This window comes from Eptesicus fuscus, chromosome 9 (genome assembly GCF_027574615.1).
Source record: "Eptesicus fuscus isolate TK198812 chromosome 9, DD_ASM_mEF_20220401, whole genome shotgun sequence".
Lineage (NCBI taxonomy): Eukaryota > Metazoa > Chordata > Mammalia > Chiroptera > Vespertilionidae > Eptesicus > Eptesicus fuscus.
This window is the reverse complement of record NC_072481.1, coordinates 38,561,076-38,571,388: the sequence shown is the minus strand read 5'-3', so window position 1 is coordinate 38,571,388 and position 10,313 is coordinate 38,561,076.

Genomic DNA, 10,313 nt, shown 5'->3' with positions numbered 1-10,313 from the left:
AGAGATACAGATACCCATGCAACTATTAAAGGGGAGTGAATACAGGTGGGGCAGAGGTTTGGATGGGTGTGAAGAAGAATCTGGAGATGTACTGTCTTTGTGGAGAATAAAACTAGGTAGTCTCAGGTTCCAAATTGGAATATTGAGATTGTGGTGCTAATTTGATATTATGACCTAGACGCTTGGTTGATAGATGAAAAGGTGGGGAAAGAGAATGAGTCCACTTTAAATCTATACTAGACTCTAAACTTTATACCGGTTTGGCACACATTGTACATCATACATAAGTGTATATACACAACCATAGTAAGTGCTCAATCAATAGTTTTTGAATAACAAAAAACCTCATCTGAGTGGAATAAAATATAGAGTTGGTATATACTTACAATGGAATATCACTCAGCCTTAAAATGAAAGGAATTCTGACACATGCTACAACATGGATGAATCTTATTTCATTATGCTAAATTAAATAAGCTAGTCACAAAAAGACAAATGCTGTATAATTTCACTTTTATGAGGTATCTAGAGTAGTCAAAGTAACAGCAACAGAAAGTGGAATGGTGGTTGCCAGGGGTTGAGGGCTGCGGGGAAGAGGGAATGGAAAGTTATTATTAATGGGTATAGATTTCAGTTTTGTAAGATGACAAAGTTCTGACACTTGGTTGTATAACAATGTGAATATACTTATGTACTGAACTGTACATTAAAAAATGGTTAAGATGGTATTCTTACGTTACCATCTTATGTAGTATTTTACCACATAAGTATAGTATTTTACTACATAAATCTTATATAATAAAGATGTAATATGCAAATGGTTGTTACACCATGAAACGTAATGACAGACTGCGTAATGACCGGATCATGGATCAGCAGGAGGGTGGGGAAGCGAGCTATAAGCGGGCAGCGGAGAGCTACAGGAGGGGGCAGGGCAGCAAGCTATGAGGGGGAGGGCAGCAGGAAGGGGGCGGGGGGAGCTACAGGAGGGCGGCAGCGAGCTACTGGTTCATGGATTCATGCACAGGGCTACTAGTGTATTATAATAAAAACCAGAGTGCATGACTGGTGATTCAGCCACACCTGGATCTGTGTTATTTTGTTATCCTTAGAAGTTAAAGAACTCAAGAAATTTGGGTTGCCAGTCAGAGGTCCTCCTGCCTTCAGATTCTGTAGGCCTGCATGAAGGCAGAAGAGGAAACGGGAGCATCAGAGAGCTTCAAGGTCACACTGCCAGCAGGGTTGTCCTGTGACTAGAACTCAAGTCTTTTGACTCCAGTGTGTCACTCTTCCTGTTCCACTGGCAGTCAGGGTCAGGGTCGGCCTCTGCAGCCACCTCTCACATCCTGCTCCTGCCGGGCACCACCTGCCATAGGAGACAGAAGAAGCAGTCCCTTGTATCTCTGCTTGAATGTCTGAGAGGCACCTCACAATTAGCATGCCCTATACCGAGCTCCTGCTTTATTAGCTATAAGATGCTATGCTCTTCAAAATAATTTTTGATGTTAGTTCACTATGTGGTTTTTGGAATACAGCTTAGATGGGGTTCAAAGAATGAGTCACTTTCCTATAACAAAACTTTTTTGAGAGTAAGGTCTCTCAGTGTTGGCATCTGTTCAATATGAAAAAAGGGAATAAATTTGATGTTTATCCCTGTGTCATTCTAGCAATAAATATTATATGCCAATAGATGCAAGAACTGATTTAAAAATCTTCATATATCTCATTATGAAATGAATTTCCTATAAAATTGTACTTTATAAGTTTAAGACTTATTTTTTAAATTTATAATGTATTTATTTTGATCAATCGTGTAGTATTGATAATTATAATAAGTCAGCTCAGATGGAATTTTATGATACTTAGAACTATATGGTTGCAGGAAACAACATTTTACATTTCTGTTTATTTCAGAGAGGAAGGGAGAGGGAGAGAGATAGAAACATCAATGATGAGAGAGAATCATTGATTGGCTGCCTCCTGAACTGATGGGAATCAGTCTGCAGGCCTATGCTTTATCCACTGAGCCAAACCAGCTAGGGCTCAATAAAATAATTTAAATCATATAATCTGCATTAGGTTAAGATTCTGGAGGGGAGGTAAATGGAATGAAGATATGAGGATAAAAGTAACTATATAAAATTTCTGATTGTTAAGAGCTCTTTCATATATTTTTAAGTATTTAAGAATGCTATGATACTTAAATTCAACTAGATACATTTAAACGAGTGATTTAGTAACTTTATTTTTAAAATGTAGTAATATTTAGAAATTGCCATAAATTACCTTCCTTGCAATTACTTAATGAGCAATTTTAGATATTGGCTTAAACATGTGTGTTAGAGAACATATTTTTCAAAATTCTTTTGGGGGTAGGTTAACCAAACAAATTTGAAAACCACTGGCTTGTGCTGTAAAGAGATGCTGGGAAATGAGTTGGAGGAAGATATGGAACTAACAGATTTTTGTTTTTGGTTTGGTTTTAGTTTGCTGCTGCTTAAAAACGAGAGAAATTACAGATACTTGTGTGCTGAGGACAATGATTTAGTCAAGAGGGGAAAGGTGATGGTGCAGGCGAGGAGTGAGGGTTGCTGGGCCGGTGGAGGGCATGGGCATGGAGTCCTAGCAGAGCTGAGACCTAAGAAGGGACAGAGCGCTCTGCAACCCCCAGGAGGGAGGGCAGAGAGGATGGGCCCAGGGTAGGCACGGATGTAGGTGTGGAGGTCGAGGGCACAAAAAGTTCTGGTCTGATTGCTTCTATTTCCTCAATAAAACCAAAGCAAAGATTCGCAGCTGTGAGTAAGGATGGGGGTGGGGGTGGGTGGGGGAGGTGTTGAGGCTGACAAGAGAGAAGAGGATGTAAAATAGATGTTTAGAAGAGTGGGAGAGAGTCTACTCGGGAAATTTAGTAGGTTCTGGGCTTGGTGTCAGGAATTTATTGAGACCAGTCAGCAAGGCAGTGTGCTGCTCCGGGTGGGCGCAGGTGAGGGCGGACAGCAGAGCTGTATTTAACCAGCGTGGGGTTTGACAGGTGTGAACACGGATAGGCGACACTGGCTAGGGAGTTGAGACCTAGTATAAATATGATGGAGCCTGGACTTGAAGCTGCGGAAGTAGAGAAGGGATGGCGTGCGTTGGGTGATGGATTTGATGGGTTATTAAATATCTGTGGGTTAACCAATTGCTGCGTTTGGAGTAAACTTCAGTCATCATACTATACAAACATATCTATATCTATATCTATATCTATATCTATATCTATATCTATATCTATATCTATATCTATATCTATATCTATATATCTATATCTATATCTATATCTATCTATCTATCTATCTATCTATCTATCATCTATCTATCTATCTATCTATCTTTCCTCCAAGAGCACTTTCTGGCTCTTCGGCTCTCCTCTGTCTTAATAGCCTCTGCCGTCGTTTCCACGGGTGGACTACCGTCTCACTTTTAGAGGAAGTTAGTTGCGGTTTCTTTCAGTGGCACTTTTGGGGCCCGCGTGGCCGCTTGGTTGGTTTCCTGGCAAGTGGAGGTTCCATTTGTTTTGGTCCCGGGCTTTCCTCCCGCCTCTGCTGCCCGGATGTCCAATCCGGTTGCAGGAGAGAAGGAAGCGCTGATTGGAAGTCCCGCGCTTGTGGGCGGGGCTAGGTCCTTGCTCAGGGGCTAGGACTCCTCCTGACTCCTGAGTGCCCTCCTGAGTGTGAGGCGGCTGTGAGATGGGGGTCCCGGGACTGGGTTGCTGGGGGGCGGGGAGATTCAGAACTCCACGGGACGCCTGGCACCTAATCCCCTGTGTTCATTCCCAGCCGGGACGTTTTAGTGTGCGAGCGCTGCATGCTTTGGTTTGTCTGGGAGAGGGCGGTGAGGTCACAGCAAAAGGATTTTGTCAGTCTCCCCCCGTCCCGTCCCCCCCCCCCCCCCCCCCCGCCCCGCCCCAACCAGAGACCAAATCGGATGGAAGGGTGGGGCAGGCTCGGGCCCAGAAGGAGCAACCCAGGGCTTCCAGCCATTCCTTTTATTAAAAGTTAGGGGTTAGAAGGGTTGTTTTTTTTTTTTTTTTTTTTGTTTTTATTTCTTTATTGATGAAGGTGTTACATATGTGTCCTTATTCCCCCATTATCCCCCCATTACCCCCACTCATGCTAGAAGGGTTGTTGAACATTAACCCTTTTGGCGGTAGTTTAGTCGCGGGGAGGCCTGGCGGCTGCAGGATTTCGAATTCCAAGCAGCTCTATATGCACAGCGTTCGTCCCACCGACACTTTATTTCTTGCTTCCTTTGTGCCACACCCTGGAAATGTTTCCTGAAAGGCAACTTCCAGCCCATTCCAGTGACTGCTTCTGATTCTCCTGTCCCAGCACTTGGCGGTTTCTGCATTGAATCCCCACAACCCTGTGATGTACATCTACCCCCCCCTCCCCCCCCGCCCCCGCCTTTTTTTTAAGATAAGGCAATTGAGACTTAGGGAAGTGTTACCCAACATCACCTAGTTAGCAGGGACAGAATTCGGGTTTGGTCTCTATCTGCCTTCAAAGGCCAGGCACTTTGTATTACACTCCCCCAACCATGCCCTCCAGGGCACCTGGTTTGCTGGGTGAGGAGAGAACAAGAGCAGTCAGTGCTGTATCCTAAAGGCCAGGGAAAATGTCCATGTTTGTTTTTGTTTGCTTGTTCTGTGCTATTCAGGAAGGTGTATCCCCAGAGGAAATTAAATTTAACCCTTTGCACTTGCTTGCTTTTTTTCGATTCCTTTATTCTAATGCTAACCATGTGGAGTCACACTCGACATCCCAGTGCAAAAGGTTAACCCATCACACAGGATGAGCAGAAAGTTCCACAGGCAGAGATGGACGGTTCATGCCCAGGGAGCAGGAGGTTCACAGGGGCAGAGATTCTGGTAACCACAGAGTGTAAGAACTGCAAGACCCTTAGGGAGCCTCCACCCCTTCCTTTTACTGAGGAAGCAAATGGAGGCCCAGAGAGGGTATTTCAGATCACAAAACAAGAGAGTGACAGATCTGGGCCTGGAATCCAGGTGTTCTACCCTGTAATCTGTGGTCTGTCTGCTTCCTTTTTTTAAATAGGGTTTTTTTAATCGATTTTTTTTTTTTTTTTTTTTGAGAGAGAGAGAGAGAAGGGCAGAGGGATAGAGAGGTTTAAACATTGATAAGAGAGAAACATCGATTGGCTACCTCCTGCATGCTCCCTATTGGGGGTTGAGCCCACAACCTGGGCAGGTGCCCTGACTGGGAATCAATCTATGACCTCAACTCTTGAGCAATACCCGCTGGGCTGTCTTCTTAATAACTTGTAGTCAGATGTAATGTAAGAGGAGTTCACACTTGTTTAGCACTTACTAAACAAGTACTTTATATACTTTTGTTTCTTTTAGTCCTTGTGACAACTCCATGAGGTAGGCAGTATTTCACAAAGGAGGAAATTGAGACTAAGAGAAGTAACTTACCCAAGATGACACAGCGAGTGGGAGCCTGGAGCCTTGCTCTTTCCTATCCAGCTATACTAATAAGTAGATATGGAAAGAAGGGGGCAACCAACAAAGCCCTTTCAATGTGGAAAGTTTTATCCCTTTTATTCAGACGTGGAGACTGATGCTCAGAGATGTTCAGTGATTTGCCAAAGGTCATAGAGTGATAGTGTGGTGGAGTCACACCTGTGAGACTAGCAGCCAGGGCAGCGACAGGCATACCCCTGATCCCGTCTCCAGCAACTGCATCCTGGCCTCTTTCTCTACCTAAATAAAACTTCCTTTTTTTTTTCCCAAACTACAAGAGAAAGTTTATTTAGAAAGTCACAAAGGTAGAAGAGGTAAAAGAAGTGAGCTATAGAAGAAATGGTCGCAGGAAACAAATTACAGAGGCAAAGGATGGCCCTGGTGCTTAGGAGAGAAAAAGGTAAAGGTAACAGGCCTCAGGGGAGTCAAAGTGGGAGGGGAAAGGTGCAGGCATGCCCCAGGGAGAGGGGTAGAGAGGTTAGGCTTAGGGGCTTTTAAGAGTGGGGATTTTAGAGGAGGTCCCAGGGGAGGATCTCAATAGAATATTCATCAGCTTTCCAGGTGCATGCTTTTAGGGTCCTGGTCTCCACTGATTTGTCCGCACCCGGGCAGGGGGTCATTAGTCAATGCAGATGGTCCTGATGTCAGCCATGGCGCCTTTAGTCTGGTTTCCCTGCTTTTCTGGGCCTGGAGCTGAAACAAAACAAAAATTTCCTCTTCAGAATGATTGCTTTTCTTGAAGAATCTCTTATTTTCTTGAGCTAAGATCTGTTTCCAAGAGCAGAATTGGAAGACTAGAATCTCTCTGCCTGTCTTCTGCAGGGGGTTTGCATTACTACCTGTAAAACTTGTTTTTGAACTCACGTGAGCTTGTTCTTGACTTCTTTCCTGTGTGAGTCAAGAGCCTGGAGGTCCCAGACTGTGGCAAGGTAAGGCTTGCCCCTGCTCGAAACCAGTGCAGTGACACAATCATCTCCTATATGACCCTGGACCATGAACCCATGGTGTATTTTGATTTTACCCTATATATAATCTGTAACCTACATGCCGTTGGGGGGGTGGGGTGGGTCTTTCAGGGAGTGAGCTGATATGTTCTCTAAATTGGTCAATCCTATAATAAACTACTACCTTTCACCACTGGTGGGGCGGGGGGGGAGGAGAATAATTCTTGAACCCGTACTGTGGGTGTAGCTCACAGTCTTAATGGATGAGACAATTTCTAAGTAGATAGGTCCTGCAGTGGTTGAATATACAGCCTTGAGGGGGAAATAGACAGAAATTGTGAGTAGATTCTAAATTACCCTGGGGTCTGGGCAAAGGCCTCCTGGAATGACGGATGTTAACAGGATCACTGTTCGCCCTTTTGGAATCTTTGTGAAAAGTTGAAAAAGGCACCTCTTTTTCTGGGCAGACACAGCACCACATTAGGGTGCACAGCTGGCAAGTAGGTCCCAAGCAGATATTTGTGCCTCCGGTCGGCCCCTGGGCTAGTCATTTTTGCCTTGTGAACAACCTGTATATTTGGACACAGCAGCCCTGGAGGTTGAGATTGAGATGTAAAGGTCTAGTGGAAGGCAAAGGTCAAAGACGCCAGTTCAGTCTGAGGAATGAGCATGTACAAGACCTGCAGGCCTGGGAAAGAGTTTCTTTCACTCGGGGACCTGCTGTTGGTTCAGTGTGACTGGAGTGAGTAGTTATTGGGGGAACTGGAGAGAGATGAGATTGGGAAGATTGGCAGAGGGTGTTTATTACTCACTCATTAAGCAAATATTTATTCCAAGTTTAGTGCTGTACACACTAGAGAAATAATAGTGAACGAACTTGATAAAATCTCCTGCCCTTAAGGAATTTACATCCTAGTGAGCTCCTGATGGGCCTGCAGTGTCTGTTAAGGTATCCCGAGGGAATACTGATTACTGCCCCACTTAGCATCGTGCAACACCCCAATGAGATAGTGTATGTGTAAAACCCTTTACGAACTGGCATCTTCTGGTGAAGTATATGATTGTCAAACCACTAAGTTGTACACCTTTGGTTATGATCACATGATACAGGAACTGTGACACTCACCCTTGTCCCACTGTCAAGGCCCATCCTGAGCAGCAAAGAAATCCATTCCTTCCTGGGTTAGCTGAGCAGGCTGGATGGCCTGTGATTTCCTGAGGCCTGTATAGGTTTTCACAGGCTCCTCCTTAGGCTATGGTACCTGTTGTGGTCAAGGCTTTTTCTCCTCTGGTTAGAATACCAGTGAAGACGACAGAATCACCTAAAATGATTAACAAAACGGAAGCTGTCTCTGGGGTAAAGTGGGCTGAGGGATTCCAGGAGGTCAGGTTGTCCCCAGGTTAGAAGCTGTTAGCCTGATCAGGTAGTAGTCTGATTCAGGTGAGATAGGCTGTTCCCAGGTTTGGGAAGGTGGCCTCTGCCTCACGGTGTGGTTGTGGGCAAGTCACTGCTCCTTACTGGACTAGTTTCTTCCTCTATTAACCAGGAAGTTGAATTTATTCAAGCTTGAACAACACAGCCCTTAAATTCTTCTAGAGAACTCCAGTGTATAAACCAGGTAAAAGCCGTGGTGCTCTAGTTGAGGCAAAGGTTGGGGCCTGGAGTTCTGCTTATTTCGATTCCACCTTGTCCTGCCTCACCCTCTCAGGATTTCTGCCATTACTAAAGACAGCCCTGGAGTCATAGTGGAATTCAGTTTGAAATGATTGGATTAGATCTGTTTATTTTTTTCATTTTCTTTCTCATTGGGCTGCTGTGGCCCCTGGGCTCAAGTTAGGGATGAAGACAATTGAAAAGTTCTGTGATAATTTTTACGATTTTTGTATTTACATTGAAATTATGATCGAAGTAGATATTCAATATCTACTATTCAATATCTTACCTCTATTCAATATAATATAATCTAGATGACTCCCTTCCACCCCCAATTGTATAGACATAAGATTTCAGTGGCCTTATTTGAATTTGTATTTATGATTGTGGTTACACTATAAAGCAATTTAAAATATTTGCCATTTCCCATTCCATGCAGTGTATTTTCAAAATTGGAAAATCTTTAATTTTTTTAAAGGGATGTATTTGTTAGAATTCAGTGGTAGGAGCAAGATAAAAATTACTTTCTCATATGTAAAATCCAGGTAGGTGGTCCGGGGCTAGAATAATGGCTCCACAAGCATCAGGACCCCATTCCTTCTGACATGTTGTTCTGTAGTCCTCCACATGGGCCTTCCAGTTTGAGATCCTTATATGGAGCCCCTGTTCCTGCCAGCAAGTCTTCATTCATCCCCTAGGAAGGAGGGAAAGAGGGAGAAGGGAAAGGAGGGAAGGGGAGAGTATGCTATTTCATTTTAAGGGCAAAACATTGCACATGTTACACTACAGGTAAGTTGGTCATAGAGCCACACAAAGCTGCAAGGGAGGCCAAGAAATGTTTTTAGCTGGCCAATCTTGTGACCAACTAAAAGTTATATTACTATGCAAAAGAAGAGAACAGATGAAGGAACCAAATGGAAATCTCTACATGTCTAATTATTTCTCAAGTTTGAGGAACACTAATTTCTATAGTTCTTTCTGGGTATGAAATTCTGTGAAGGGATTAGAATCTAAGGACTTCCAATTAGAAAGGAGCTCTTGAGTTGAACTAATCCAGTCTGTTTCCTTAAATGATAAAGATATTATGGACCCGTTCTACAGATAAGGCAACTGGGAGCCCAGAGAAGTTAGGTGACTTGCGTGGGGTGAACTCAGTCAGTAACAAAGGGAGAAGTTAACCTTATGTAGATAATCACAGGAGTGGTAGAATTCTTTGGAGAGGCTCTTGTCCTACTCCCATGATGTCCTGGCTCTTCAGACTACACCTACCACTTATGCCATCACTGGGGATACAGTAGACTTTGCCCTGAGGATCAGGATATCCTGAAAGGAGTATGAGCTTTGGCTGGCTTTCAATCTTGGTTTTGCTTCTTATGACTGAGATGCCTTGGGCAAGGCACATCCTCTCTTGGCTTTAGTTTCCTCAGTTTAAAAAGAAGATAATATCTTTCTCACAGGTTTCTTTTTCTTCCATCCTTCCTCTGAACTCTCTTCTTCCCTCCCTCCCCATCCTCTTTGTCCTCCTTCTCCCTTCCCCTCCCATCTCTCCTTTTCTCCCTTCCTTTTCCTTCTCCCCACCCCTACATTTTATTCCTCCTCTCTTCTCCTCCCCCCCCCCCCGAGTTCCCCCCACCCCCCGCCGCACCCTTTCCTTTCACTCCTGGAATGAATAAATGAAGGGACCTGGCATGGAACTTAGTACAGAGGAGTATAAACCAAAGGTATTCCTTCTTTTCTTCCTCCCTCTTTCCTCTTCTCCTTTCATTTACTTTCTCTCTTTTTTTTCCAGTGTCACATGATTTTATATATTTTCTCACCAGGCTTAATAATCACAGGACCCTGAGGACTGAATAAATGTAGTAGTTGGTTTTCACTATATTCTCCTCAGAACATGGGGTTCCCAGAAAGAGTTCTCCCTGACTGGTGAACTTCTACTTCCTTTTGAGAATTATTTTTGCTTGCTATTTTTTGACTTGTAGGAGAACTACAGTACTTCTTGGGTTTCCCCCTTCTGACCATATCACCGGACCCTGACATGACTATTTCCCTTCTTCTACATGACTTCTGAACTCTTGAAAATGTTTATGTACTTTTTTGTTTACTGTGGGATTTTCTCCCCTTGTCTTCGGCTCCAGTTTTCTATGTGCTCCTGAGGACAGGGAATATACCTTTGTGTATCTCTGCAGCGTGA